The 15114-nt window shown below is 45.4% G+C and overlaps 1 protein-coding gene across 4 annotated transcripts in view; it reads right to left on the bottom strand.

Moving 5' to 3' along the window:
• The window catches only part of Sgms2 (sphingomyelin synthase 2), an 80082-nt gene extending 73760 nt beyond the window's left edge, over positions 1-6322 (bottom strand). For 2 of the 4 annotated variants that reach the window (XM_021633286.2, XM_060392688.1), the window contains exon 1: positions 5863-5997. The gene's annotated coding sequence lies outside the window, so the exon portion shown is untranslated. Of the gene's footprint in view, positions 1-4718; positions 5237-5862; positions 5998-6187 lie in introns of those variants that run through there. The other 2 variants (XM_021633287.2, XM_021633284.2) reach the window with 2 other exon arrangements.
• Between the last annotated feature and the right edge of the window lie 8792 nt (positions 6323-15114).

The following is a 15114-nucleotide window of genomic DNA, read 5'->3' as shown; positions in this document are numbered from 1 at the left end:
CATAAGTCAGACTAATAACCAACAAGGTCCTTTATAACTATTAAAAGTTCTTACGATGGCAAGGCATTGTGGGCTCCCAGCATGATTCTCTTTAGTAGATTCAGCAGAGAACCCTGTGATCCTATCTCCCTCCGCTAGACCAGAGCACAAGGATCATAGAATACAGGCCCAGTAGGAAGGAAGAGGTGACTTCCGCCTGGCATGGGCAAGGTATGAGCGGAAGGAGGGGTGCAAAACCTGCCTTTGGCACAATTCTCCTCTTTCTCATTTCAAGGCTATCCCTTCCTCCAGTGTGTGGAAAAGCTTTCTTAAGTGTTTTAGTTCTTGTGTTTTATATGTCTAATTATCTTGGCCAGGCAATGGAGAACACCTTTAATCCCAGCAGAAGCGGAAAGGAGTTTGAGGCCAGCCTGGTCTACAGAACCAGTTCCAGGACAGCCTGGGCTATACAAAGCCTAGTCTCAAAACAAACAAACAAACAAACAAACAAATGCTGGGTGTGGTGTGACACGCCTTTATTCCAAGCACTGGGAAGGCAGAGGTAGACAGATCTCTGTGAGTTGGAGGCCAGCCTGGTCTACCAAAGGAGTCCAGAACAGCCAGGCCTCTGTGTAACAGAGAAACCCTGTCTCAAAAAACAAGGGGGGGGGAACAAACAAACAAACCTAAAACAAAGAAACAATCGAAAACCACAATAAAATAAAGAATATGTGTAAGGATGGGATTCAAGACATAGCTCAGTGGTTAAGAGTGCTTGCTTCAGGCAGGAGTGGTGGCACATACCTGTAATCCCAGCACCCCAGAGGCAGAGGCAAAGGCAGGCGGATTATTGTGAGTTTGAGGTCAACCTGGTCTACAAATAGAGTACAGGACAGCCAAGGCTACACAGTGAAACCCTGTGCTTGCTTCTCTTCTAGAAGACCGGAGTTCAATTCCCAGTACCCATATTAGGTGACACAAAACTGCCTATAATTCTTGCTCAAGGGCATCTGGCACTTTTTTCTGGTCGCTGTGCACACAGATGCACAGACAGATACACACAGGTAAAAATAAAACTAAATCTTTAAAAGAAAGAATGTGCAGAAAGTTTTGGCTTGACAAAATTATGTGCTATCAATTTAAATACCACTTACATAAACAAATTATAAGGCTACATTTCAAGTTGTTATAACCAAATTGTCAAATAATGGGTTGGCAAAGGAAAGCCCACATGTGGTTTTCCATTTACATTTTAATTCTACTTATTGTTCCTTTAAAGTTTCCTTTGCTTTACAGCCTACAGTAGAAAGTATTTACTAAACCAAACTGAATCAAGTATCTGAAAAAGGCTGAATTCCACACTCCTTACAGCCTAACATGATTTGCAAAAACATGGGAATAAATAACTAATTAATTAAACTTTTGAAACAGGATTAACTGTGTGAACAGGATTTAACTATGTAGCCATATCTAACCTGGAACTTACAATGTAGATGAAGCTAGCTGGCCTTGAGCTCAAGGCTGGGATTAAGAGTGTATGCCCGTGCACACAAATTAAATGGAATTAGAAATGAAAACAGAAGCCCAAGGCAACATTGATAACTTGTCACAGTAGCAAGTGAAGCATAAAACTTGAGAATCTTTATATAAAGAATCGTACTATACTCACAATGAAAACAATGGACATTTCTTATATTTTTCATGAAATTAATGTCATACAGATGATGCACACACTTTTTGAAAAAGTGACCTATTTAAAAATGACACAATTGCCAGGTGTGGTGGCTCACACCTTTAATCCTGTTTCTTTAATCAAGAAGCAGAGGTAGGTGGATTTTTGTGAGTTCAAGGGCAGCCTGATCTACACAGTGAGTTCCAGAACAGCCAGAGCTCCATAGCGAAAACCTGTCTCAAAATGAACAAACAAAACAAAACCAATAAATAAATAATATAAAACTGACACACTTTATTCTAAACCTAATATACTAAGATAATATTATAAACATCTGAAAATATTTAATGTGTGCTCACTGGTGCTTACTGTAGAAGTAAAATTTCCTTTTCAGAGCTGCCTGGCAAAACTAATATGGTTCTACTCTGTTATATTTCCTCAAAAAAAAAAAAAAAAAAAAGGGTTAGCTTCATGACTAATAATAAAAACACAAGCAGTACTTTAAGAAAGCTGGAATGTTCTCTTTTCATCAGATAATCCCCGGCATAATGAGCCAGTGCCCTGCTGGGCAGCCTCGCCAAGGTTGATCCTAGAGCTGAATGAAATCTTAAGGAACTGGGAAGTGAAATTGGAAAGGAAGAAGAGGACTAAGGATGTTCGTTGGTGATAAAATTTTCGAATGTAAGCCTCTGGATTTGATCTTCAGTAAAGATTCAAAAACAAACAAACAGAGCATTTTTCTAGTTCTGAAAATGACCATTTGAGAAAACAGCTAAATGAAATAGATGAAACTTTTTAAAATGCAGAGTAACAGAAAAAAGATCCATGTTGTATATCAATATTTGATACAAAGCTGCTAAAAAGATGAGAATGTGGGTTCAGCAGTTATGAGTGGGTATACAGAGGACCTGAGCCTGATGGCTAGCACACATGTTACGAGGGTCATAACAACATGCAACTCTAGATCCAGGGAATTTGATGCTTCAGAGGTGCCAGTATTCACACACACGCCACCATGCAGAACCACATACATAAACATAATTACAATTAAATATAACAAAAACATTTAGAAATAGTAAAAGCTGGAAACAAACTTGGTGTCCCACAATATGAGATTGTTCAGAAAGCTAAAAATGATGCTGTGTGAGAATTTTTTAGCGACATAAGAGATGTTTATAATTGAGTCGGGGGAAAGGATATGTAGAAAATAAACACAGTTTTATGGAGAAGAGCTTTCCAGTTGTGCACTTTGGAAAAGTTAAGTAACAGACACAAATCACTTTCTCTCCAATAAAAAGTTAAGAATGGGACCAGAGAGATGGCTTCAGAGGTTAAAAACACTGGCTGTTCTCCTAGGTTTGATTCCCAGCGCTCACATGAGCATGAAGACTCACAACCATCCGTAACTGTAGGGGATTCATCTTCCTCTTCTGGCCTCCATTGGCATGTTCGCAGCGCACAAACACCCATATGACATCACCTCACAAGGCTGTAGCGGAGGTCAGCTATATGAAGCAGGTCGTGCCCTCCCCAGCAAGCTCAATTCAAGCTAGCCCTTGCTGTTACATGTGCAGATGTGTGAAAAACAAAAAGGTGTAAAGGTAAAATTTTAGGGTGGAAACAGGCTTATTCTCCCCACTTTTCTTACATATTTCTTAACATTACTTCTTCTCTTCCTCCTCACTGGATACCTTCATTTCCATAAATATATCCACCCCATGCCATATACATTGTCTAAATAGGTCCCACATTCAAGTGCTCTGGTTTGGTCTGGGTCTAGCATGACTTTGAACAGGAGGGAAAACGGCACGTGGGCAGAGTCGCACAACGGTAAGCCTGTTAAAGATCTACCTTAGAGCTCTGTTAATGGGAAATAAATCTTGGTTGAGCTAAACTTACCCTTCATATTTCATTTCAATGGGTCTGTTTTGCATTATTTAAACCAGCCAGTACTCTTTACTAGGTAAAGCAAGACACCCTCATAGCCCTCAGCCTCACTAGAACGTAGGGCTCCCAACTCAGGACCAGTAGGAAGGCAACCCAGCATCGCTCAGTCACTTCTTGCTTCCTCCCAGCTCTCAGCCCTCCTGCCTTTTGACCCCATAGTACTTGGGTCTTATTCTACTTCACTGTAAGTCACAAGGACAGCCACAGAATCTCTGTTATCTCAGCATTGTTATATAATGGTTGCTTAATAGATGTTCGGCAATTATGTGAGTTGAATGACTACTTGATACTAGTAGTTAAGGATTTGGTTCCACCGGGAGATAAAGGAAAGCTATACTTTCTTGAGTCTGGAATTCTTAGAAATTGTTACAAAAAAAAAAAAAGAAGTAGGGCACGGTAGTGCATATCTGTAATCCCAGCACTGGGGAGACTGAGGCAGGAGGAGGCTCTCAAATTCAATATCAGCTCTACACAATAAGATTACCCCCCCTTCCTGTCCCAGCTCCTTTTTCCTCAAAATATAGTCTCAAAGTATCACTTTTAAAAGAAGGTCATAATCTGTATTTCACTGTCTATTTTAGCAAACTTGTAAGATAGTATCTCTTTCTCCCTATATTTTGTTTAAAGCTGCACAGACATCTAAGAATATAACTCACTTAGCATAATACAGCTAATGCAGGCCTGGTAACCACCTTGGGTCCCATGAATCCCTATGGCCGCCACCTGCTCTCCACAGTACCAGCGCTGTAGATGAGAACAAACGCTTCTGATCCTTCCAAATACCTCCGAGGACTTTTACCAAGCTCTGGGAAAAAGAAACTCGCAACAGGGTGAAACAATCTACCGGTGTTCCCGAGTTCCCTGCAGGTTCATAAGTCAACCAGCTTGACATAAAAATGAAACTAACAACAGCAAATTAAATATTAACTCGCCAAAAGAAAAAAAAAAACCACTTCACCTAGGAGACCACTATGAAATAAGGCTATCAGTGGACCAAGGAAATGGGCTGTAAAAACTAAACAAACAAAAATGAACTTTGCTTACTTCTTAAGAGGAAGGAAGGAAAGAGAGAAAGGAAAAGAAAGAAGGAAAGAAATGGTAGAGAGCTCTCTACAAATACCTTCTTCCTGCAAAGTCCAGGCTTGTTTGTACCGCTGCTTTGACGTCTCTTGAACTTGGTAGTTCCCACAACAGAGGGTGGGGACAAAACCTTTTTAGGTATGCACTTTGCAACGTTTGACTTCCTCAAAACATCCCTTCCCGCTCTGAGGGAGTAGACACAGCATCTCACGTGCTAACCTGGGCCGGCCAGGTCGGTCTGAAAGAAACTGGCATTTACCTAAACCAAACTGGAACTTGCTATTATTTACAGATCAAGAGTTACACTTTATTGGATATTGGAGCCTGCTTTGAAGAGGTTTACGTTCAGACCTCTGTGCTTGCCAATCCAATTACTAACCTCATTAATCTTTATTTAATCCTCGTTATTGTCTGAGGTAGACCTAATGTCATTTTATGGGTTCGGGATGGTTAATGCAACTGAGGGCTCACAGTTAAACGAAGCCAGGAGTGAAAAACCAAAGAACTGAACAGTTAAAGAACGTTTCAAAGTCCATGCTAAGCCACTGACAAAAAGAGTTGAGCATTTTTAGAATTTCAAAACACACGTCAAAATGATCTTAAAGTCATTTTGGAATAAAAGAATCTTGAAAAAAAGAGGAACGGCGGATTAATAAAAGATTATAGGAAATAATATTTGAAGTATTTTGCTTTTTGAGCTGGACCGATCACCGGACCCACAGATTGTGACGGGGGTAACGTCCACTCCCACCTCCCTGTGTCCACAAACCGGGTCTCCCTCCGTTAAGGGGCGCGGGTCTGGACGCCAAAGGCAGAGCGGTCCCCCTGGGCAGCCCGGACCTGGTCTTGTGCACAGATCGTCAGCAGGTGACAGTCTCTCCTCCGCCACCCGAACTTAAACCCTGACCTCCAGAGTGGCACTGCACAGTCTCTGGTTTAACCTGCGCCGTTTCAATGCCACCCCCAAGTACCCGAAAATGGGTTGCAGATGAATGAGCAGCAGAAGGCTGGGAGGAGAGACAGCCACCAGCTGACCACCCCCCCTCCGCCCCCAGCAGATGAAAACTGAAGAAGGATGCCCGGGGCGGGGCGGCCAGAGCCACGTCCCCGCTGGAGCCACGTCCCCCGCGCGCTCCGCAGGACGCGCAGCCCGCAGCCCATCCTCCTCCCGGCCCGGCGCTCACCGCTCGCAGCCGGTGCTCGCACGCCGGGGGCGCTCGCTGGGCGCGGAGGACCCGGGGGACCGGGCCCGAGAGCTGTAAACTTTGCGCGGGGCTCGCGCGCCGAGGGAGCCGCTCCGCCCCAGGCCGCAGTCCGGGCTCTACAGCGGGCCGGGCTCCCGGTGGCTCCGGCGGCGCCGAGGGCGGGGTCTCCGGCCGGCGGAGCCCCGGGCAGCGCGCAGCTCTGTTTACCGCGGGCCCGCCCTCTCCAGCCCGCGCCCTGCGCGCTCCTGACATCATTCATTCTCGCACTCTCGCCAGCCCTCTCCCGATGCCAGCCGTGACTCACCCCCCTCCCGGGCCCGAGGCTCCCGCTGGCTCGGGCGACTCCGGCGGGCCGAGTCTCTCCCGACGCCTAGCCGAGCTCGAAAAACCGGTGCGACTTCTTCGTGAGGCGATCCCAGCCGACCCTCCCTCCCCTCTGCGGCCCTAGAAGATGCAGCGAAGGAGGGGCTTGGCAGGCAGCGCGAGGTGGCTCCCGGCCGCAAGCGGAGCGCGGAGCCGGGCAGACCTCCCCGAACGCGGGCGGGGATAATCTGGGAAAGTTCTCTAGGTGCCGCTCCCAGCAACTTTCAGGGGTGGGGCCGGGAAGGGAGCAGCCACCTCCGCATCTCCTCGCGTTTCGGAAACTGCTTCCTGACCGTGACCTGTGCGGGCCGTGGGGGGGGGGGGACCCACTCTGACTCAAGCGGCTGTGCCCCGCCTAAGGCAAGGGGGGTGGGTTTCCAAACATCACAAGACTGCCTGGCGAGGTTTAGTCACCAATGCCTGGTGGCACCTGCCCGTGACTGTAAGGGTGCTTGTTCCCGGCTAATGAGACTAATGATGCCAACCACCTTGTCATTCGCCCCGTTAGGTGAATTGCGTCCTGGCAAGGCTGAGAAGCACGTACCGCAATGACCAATGAGAGTGTGACTCTCTGCTTAAGTGGAGCCGTGGCTTTTCTGTTGCCCCGGGGGCACGAGTGTCCATATGTGGTTTCTCCGATGACCTCAGCTATTAGGTTGTAGGAAGGGTTGGCTCTGTCTAAAAATAGCCAAGGCTCGGTATTTCCTTGGAGTTGCTGTTTCCCACCTGATGCCAGTTTTCAAAGTCAACGTGGTAGTCCTGGAGGGTCTAACTAGGCATGCAGGATAGCGGCTGAACCTTTAGTGAATTTAATTGACACACAACACGCTTTCTGTCATTGTCTCCTTCCCTTCTTGTTTTGGTTCCTAGTAGTGTAGGATTGTACAGACTGTCCTATGGGGATTACCATAATCCACAAAAATAATAATAAGCATCTCTGGTGTTTAGTGTGGGTATCATTTGTGTCTGTAATCACTAAACCAATGGTAGCAAAGCAGAACTTGTGAGCGAGGCCCCAACCTGACAGGTCAAAGTTGATGCCACAATACAGAAGTTTCAGTGAAATGCTCCTGCAATTAACCACAGGATAGACAGCACTGTTGTTGGGAACTTGTTTTTAAGCTACAGAAAGAGAGGAGTACAGAGAAGATCATCAACAGTGAAATTTCTTTTCCTTGGGTTTATTTCTCCTTTTCAATAAGGAGCTCCTTTTTACATTTACAAAGCCTAGGCATTTTGCCCAGAAAGCAATAGATATGGATTGATTTGCTAGCATGCTGTCCGAGTAAATGGAAATTTGAACCAACAGTTTTTCTTTTTCTTTTTCTTTTTTTTTAACCCCCCCCCCCCGCCCCAGACAACCATAGATGTAATTCAGAAGTTTAGGGTCTGATCTGTGGGTGACACAGAGGCTCAAGGTTCTATGTAGGTGATTCTGGGTGTACAGCACACCCATTTCCTACTTTGTGACTCAAATATCTGTACATTAGGGAGATAGATATAAGTAAAAAAGTTCTATAGAACTCAGAAAAATGGCACTGTAGGTTTCTGAACTGTGTATTTGGATGAAGTTTTAGGCACCCCAGCGCCCTCAGTCCTGTGTGCACTGTTGCGGAATATCAATGCTACAGATTTTTCATGGGCCTCTGTGTGGAAGGCTGTTTCTCGGATACCTTGGAACATGTGGTTCCGTGTACTTCAGTTGCCTATTCTATCTATCGTGCCATTTACAAAAAATAAAGTTGGGTGTGGTAGAACACTCCTATAATCCTACCTTTTAGGAGCCAGAGTCAGGAGGATCAGGAGTTCAAGACTGACTCTTCCCTATAAGGACTTCAGGACAACCTGAGCTACATGAGACCTTGATTACAAAACTGCAAAACAAACAAAATACAAACGAGCTGCTAGAGTGTATTTATGAATGAGCTTTGTGTAGTTTCTCTGATATGCCTTGACTTTTAAAAAAGCAGGTTATGGAGCTGGAGAGAGGCCTGGCTGTCTCCCAGAGAAAGGGGTAGGTTTCAGTTCCCAGCACTCACATGGCAGCTTACAACTGTCTATATATCCGGTCACAGGGATTCCAGTGCCCTCTTCTGGCTTCTGTGGGCCCTGCATACACCGGATGTGCAGACATACATCCATTTCCAGGGGACCTGACACCCTTTTCTGGCCTCCACAGGCACCAGGCAAAAACACCCGTACACATAAAATAAAAATGTGTGATGCTGGTGACCTTTCCAAAGGTCAAATACAGCCCAGTGGTAGTGTTTGAGTAGATTTGTGAGTTGGATCCCTACTACAGAAAAAAAACAATTTACGGTTTCCCTCAGGGAGAGGTGTGGTCAGGTGGCAGGGCTGAGTGTGGTGGTATGTACCTGTAATCCGAGCCCTGAGCAGGTTTACCCGGAGGATCAGCCTGGACAACACAGTGGAAGGAAGGTGCTGGGTTGAAGGGAGGACAGCTTGTAGGTCAGTGGGTTCATGTCAGTTTTTTGTTTTTGTTTTTGTTTTTAAGCCAGAGCACACTGTAAATCAGCTTCTGCAAATACTTCTTTCTTGATAAAACAAACTGATGAAGGGAGGGAAAAACACATCCATGGTACTTATCTCCTCCTTCTATCTTCTGCTTTCAACGTACACAGCGTAGAGAGGTAAATTTAACAGGGAAATTTTACTGAGTTTCCACTTGGTGTCCGTGGTTGTTTATCTGAAGATCACCCTATGTCCTTTCTGAGCATGTCTAAACAATAGGAGAAATCGTTTCTCTCTCTCTATTTATTATATAAGGATGTTTATGGAAGTGTCTTTTTTAACTTCCCTGATGTCATGTATTCTGCCTGGCACATAATTAAGAAAATAAAGGACTGAGCAAACCATAAAGAACAAATGAGAGGAGAATTCTTTTATACAATGTTATATAACCAATGGGGGAAAATAATAATGTGGTTCTACCTTATACATTGTTCCCAGGAGGGTGAATAGCGAAGCCACCTCAGAAATTGGTCTAGAGAGTTACAAACAAAACAAAAACTGAAGGGCTGGTGAGATAGCTCAGTGAACAAAGCCCAGCCTGATAACCTAAGGTCAGGTCCTGGGATCCACAGTGGAAGGAGAGAGTTGTCCTCTGACCTCTAATGTGTCCTGTGGTGTGAGTTCCAGGAAGGATGGACCTTTGGTGAAGTGGTGCCCTGAGGGAGGAGAGGAAAGGAGAGAGGGAGACTCCTGGGGCATGAAAGGTATAAGCAGGGAGAGGAGTGTGGGAACGGAAGAGCGATGAGGAAGTGAAAGAGAAGCGCAATCCAAATAAAAGGCACCTGCAAACACTACATGGGGCTCTGTTGTCTTATAACTCAATTAGAAAACATAGTTTTTTTGAGGGGGGGGAGTAGGGTCTTTTTCTTTGTTTTGTTTTAAAAATTAGGAGGGAAGATACTCTGAATGGCTGAACAAGGCTGCTCCAGGGAGTTGTGGGTTACTTAAAACAAACAAACAAACAAATCTCACTACCAGATGGGACACCTTCATAGGAGCTGTTGGTCAGAGAAGCCCCAGGGGCCCCCAACCAGCACAGGCTCTTGCCATTCTTCTTGGTTATCCACTAGAACTAGGTGATAAGACCCTATAACTAAACATATGGCATACCTCAATTGCAAGCTACAAAGTAAGCAAACTAAATGAGAAATATCTCCCTGCTGGCTATATTTCACAGTGCTAGAAAGTACTGTACAGGCTGCCAGAGGCAAAAAAAAAAAAAAACAACAAAAAACAAAAAACAGGGGGTCAATTGTCTTACCTAGCTGTGAACCCTGTGACCTTGCTGCCAGGCAAGGTGTGCAAGAGTGGCCTGGCTCTTACGGGGTAACCAAATGCTCTCTGATTGGATTTGAGGCCCTCAGGAGGGAACCCATGCTTAGTATTGTAAACCTGCCAGAACCACATATCTGGAGAAGTCATTGGCTCTGAGGGGCAACTTACTATTTTGTTCGGTTCCGTTCACACAGTGTCAAACTGCCTTGTAAATATCTGTGTTTATACCTTTAATCAAATGATACCATCAGCCTTAGTCAGTCAGAGATGCGTCTCTTTGCAATGAACAGTGGTGAATACAGAGAGTAAGGTACTGGGAATACATTGAGTGCGTGGCCCTAAACAAGACCTTTATACTACCCCTTTCTAAAGCTCAGGGAGTATTGTGTGAGAGGGGATAGAAAGAACGAAAAAGGCAGAAGATGTGAAGAAGGGATGAGCCATGCCAGTCTCCCTGGCATGACCTAGTCACTGCAGTCGTGAACGCTGAACAGCTGTGCTTACCTGCGCTGGGCCTGCGTGAGACTTGCCTTGTCAACAATCAGCTGGAGATGGGGAAGGGCTTCGTGCGGGCTTCCTTTTCCTTACTGAGCTATTGGCCACTAACACATTCTGTGAGAGAGTCTACCTTCAGTTGTGCACCAGCTGGTGAGTCCATCAGGCTCCAGTGGACAGTCTCAAACCCATGGTCACATGGTTAAATTCAGTGGGGTCACCAGCAAACAAAAGAGCATGAATTTGTAGTGAGAAGGGGGCATCAACACATACGGGAGGGAGATAAGAAAGAGCGGGTAGTATGAGTATTTAGAATAGACTATACACATGACTGAAACGGTGGAAGAACAAAGTTAATTGGTAAAAAATGTTTTAAGAATGAACCAGAAAAGAAAAAAAAAATATAATAGTACTATAGGCTCTAAGTTAAAAAAAAAAATCTATCCTTAAAAAAGTTCCCAGGGGGGCCCTAAAATACAGCTCAGTGGGTAAATGCATCTGCTGCCAAGCCTGAGGACCTGGGTTCAATCCCTGGGACCCACCGGTTGGAAGGGGAGAAAGGACTCCACAAGTTTTCATTAGACCTCCACATGGGAGCTGTGACATACACACACACACACAAACACAAAATAAACAGCCTAAAGAAAACAGTTCCTGAAAACTTTCGTGTGGCCTGTGTTCAGCAGCTGTCAACTTACTAGCCAGAAACTAGCCTAAAACTCATGTGTCAGAGAGCCAGCATTAGCTGCCTGCGGTAGCCGACACCTCTATTATTGTCTCAACTGCTCTTATATGCTGAGCTGAAGGACCACTTGAGCATGATGACATTTACCTACATTTAGTTTGTCTTACAAGCACTTGATTTTATAAAAAAAAAAAAAAAAAAAAAAAAAAAACCTTATTGGTTAAAGTAAAAAAAAAAAAAATCTGCCTTTAAATGAAAAATATAAGCAGAAAACAAATACATATGCTACTTTACTTAACACTATTACCCCTTCACAAAAACTATGTAATTAAACTATATACAGATAACTCCGATTATCTTTGGGGATGTCAAGACCTCTTAGCTACTCAAATTCAAGTCCCTTATGTAAAACGATGTGGTATTTGCACTTAAATTAGTATAATCTATGCACTCCCTATACAATCTATAGAATTTCCCCCTCCCCCAGTATTTTTCTTTTTATGGATGTGTAGCCCATTGATGGAAACTAGAAACTTGATCACTATCCTTTTGGGCAATGAGAGATAGGAGGATGAAACGTGAGGCGCTTTATAACGCTAGGCTATTTTCCAATGAATTTGTTAAAATTAACAAGAACAAGGGAGACGCAGAGGCCTGCCTGCAGCCATGCCACGTTGCTTGGGTAGGGAGAGGACACCCAGAGGCCAGCCTGCTGACACAAAATACAGTGCAGGTGGAGGATGGAATCCAGAGACCCACCTGCCTCCATGCCCCAGGCGAAGATGAGCAGAGGACACACGGAAACTCACCCGCTTCCATGTCACTTGGTGTAGGCAGAACACCCAGAGGCCCAGCGGCCTTATGGCCTGACTGCATCAGGAGCCCCTACTGTGCGCAAGTACGGGGCGGACAGATTGGAGAGGAAGAGATGTGGAATAGTTTGAGCGTTATGAAGAGAGGTGGAACTGGAGATGCGAGGGTGGAGAGGAGCAGCCTGAGTAGCCTGCCCTGCCACTTGAGACCATGATGAAGTCCCAGCCCACGATGCCACTGAGAGCCATGTTTGGGTCCATGGCCATGGGGCGTCAGAGGTCTGTGTCTATGTCTGTGGCTCATCTTATCACCAAACACCATGTAAACATCCCTGGTCTGGGCTGCTGCCTGGGACCATGCAGATATCCAAAGGCTGTGCAGAGCTTGATCCACCCCTCACTAGCTGCTGCACTCTGGAGAGCGGGCCCCACCCACCTCTCACCTGGTGCAGCGCTCAGGGAGGGCAGACCCTGCACCTTGCCTGGGCAGCACTGTAGAGTTCATCCTGGTGATGCAGGTGGGTGGGCACAGGTGAGTCTACCTGATGGTCTGAGGGTGGGAGAACTGTCCCAGCGCCTCAATGGCTACAGTACTCAGAAGATTGGGCTGTGAACCTCAAACGAGCAGCACGGTAGAGCTGGTTCTGGTGGCATGACTGCAGGTGAGCTGGCCTGGCGGGCATGAGGGCTGGAGAGCTGACTCTGCCCCTTGCTGGCTGCAGCATTGGGTGAGCTAGCTGGGACAGTGCTGGAGAGCTTGCCCTGGTAGTGTGGGTGTGGGAGAGCTGGCAAACTGATCAACTCAGCTACCACCGAGGCCCAGGTTAAAATCTACCTCATCTGTGAATGTTGGAATGCATGAAGGCGCCGGTCCTGCAGATCCAGAGTTGCAGGATCTCCATGACACAGGGCAACAACAGGATAACTGAGAGGAGTTCTGATGAAGATCCAGTATTTTTTGATGGCGTAGCAGAAGCCAGAGGCCTCGAACCAGGCTAATGACTTATTTCAATGAACATTTGCAAGTAATGATGTGTGGACAGAGGGGTATACTGTGGAACACACTGTGACATGCTACAGCTTTCATGATGAGATGTTTTCTGTAACATGTAACTTTTACTTTCCAGCTTTAATTGTCATCTTGGAGGCTTACTGCCTCTGTCTGCTAACCTAGGCCTAGTCCTGGAAGCTTCTAACCTCCATACAATCTAATCTAGTCCTACAATCTAATCATCCTCTGAGACTTACTTCTGAATAAGCTCACCCTTTCTTGTTCTTTCTGAGCTCTGCTGACTGGCTCAAACTCCTCTCCCAGATGACTTATTCAATCTGGCCTTTCTGAGCCTCTGAATTGCTCTGCTTGGCCTCAGACTATCTCCAACAATCTGTTCTGATCTTCTCATTCTCTGGCTCATTCTGTCTTCACCTATGTCTGGCTTGTTCTCTCCTCAACTTCTTTCTGTAAGACTGCCTCCTCTCTCCCTTATTCTCTGTGCTGCTCCCTTAAGTATCTTCCCTTTCCTCTCTTCTCATGAGAGTTAAGCACATTCTAATCTCAATTAGACATCACTTTCAAACATCACTTTGCTTCTTTCTACAAACTAACTTTACCTTCAGTGTTTGTTTTCTAAGCTTTTCTTTACCTGAAACTTACACTCTACTAGGCTGGCCTTGAACTCAGAGATCTGCTTATCTCTGTCTCCTGGATTAAAGGCATGTCTGCATTCTAGCCAGATCACACAGGCCTAGAAGGTCTTTGGATGTGATCCCTTGTCAGAGCAGCCATGTTCGAATTAAAATTCCTCTACTGTTTTCTATGCTTTGTTTTGTTTTGCTTTTTAGTTTTTGGTTTTTATTTTCTTTTTTGGAAGGGCAGGTTGCAAGGCCAGAGGGCAGATACAAAGGGATGGGAAGATGAGTGGGATTGATGTGCATGATGTGAAACTCACAAAGAATTGAGAACAAGTTAAAAAAAAAAAAACAGAGGCAACATTAAAACTCGGGAAACTGGATTATACTGTTCTATGCATTCAGGGAACTTGCTTTTTAGCTGCAAAACAAAATAAAAACAGCTAGAAGGTGAGGTGCCCCCTCTCTCTACTTTTTTTGTATGGGACTCACCATAACCAGGGTGATCCAAAGAGCAAACACCTACTATTTGTTGAACGCTTATTTTATGCAAGGGGCTGCAGGGAATCATGGAGTCGGCCTGGTCTAGCTGCCTTGAGAGGCATGCCTCACAGGTTCTTCAGACTAGGGTTTGTGAGTCCTAGGGCACAACGTACCTCCCAGTTCCTGAAAAATCGAGGCACTTCCTCGGTCAGTGAAGCGTTCAGGCCACTGCTGTGTTTCTCCATGTTCCTTAGAAGTCAGCGACGCATATAGAAATCTGACAGAACAATTGGTCTTAGACATTAATCTCCCGTACCCTGTTTACCTTAGAAATGCCACGTAATCTGGCAGCTACCACTGTATTCAGCCTCAGTCTCGCTGTGACCCCTCTACCCTGTGCCTGGTCAAGATTCATTTCTCGTCTGCCATACCAGGTAACCGTGGCCAGGTAAGTAAGTACAAGGGACTCTTCAGATTGCACCACAAACATTCACATTTAGTCTTTTCAGCAACCTTTACCGGTCAAGAGGACATGAAGGGAAAGCAAAAGTGTCACCAGAGATCTCACATGGGTAAGTGGCATTGCCAGGACGGAAAGCTAAACCTTCTGTCTCCAGTATTCATACTTTTTGGTGCTGTTTCCTAAACTATGCCTACTCTGTTGTAGCTCTTTAAAAATTTTTTTTAAAAATAGTTTCAAAATCGTGGGCCAGCTAGATGGCTCAGTGCATAAAAGGTGCTTGCTGCCAAGGCCAGCTGCCTGCCTGAATTCCATCCCCAGGATGAACACAATGGGAGGAGAGAACCAACTTCAAAAGCTGTCTTTTTAACTTTCACAAGCACACACACACACACACACACACACACACACACACACACGCACACTAAATATATGTGATTTAAAAATTAAATGGCCTTGTTTTAAATTAGCCTGGCCATGCCCTATTCTGACTAGGT

This window comes from Meriones unguiculatus, chromosome 10, assembly GCF_030254825.1.
Source record: "Meriones unguiculatus strain TT.TT164.6M chromosome 10, Bangor_MerUng_6.1, whole genome shotgun sequence".
Classification (NCBI taxonomy): Eukaryota; Metazoa; Chordata; class Mammalia; order Rodentia; family Muridae; genus Meriones; species Meriones unguiculatus.
The sequence above is the reverse complement of the archived record's forward strand: the minus strand, read 5'-3'. Positions and strand labels throughout refer to the sequence as shown.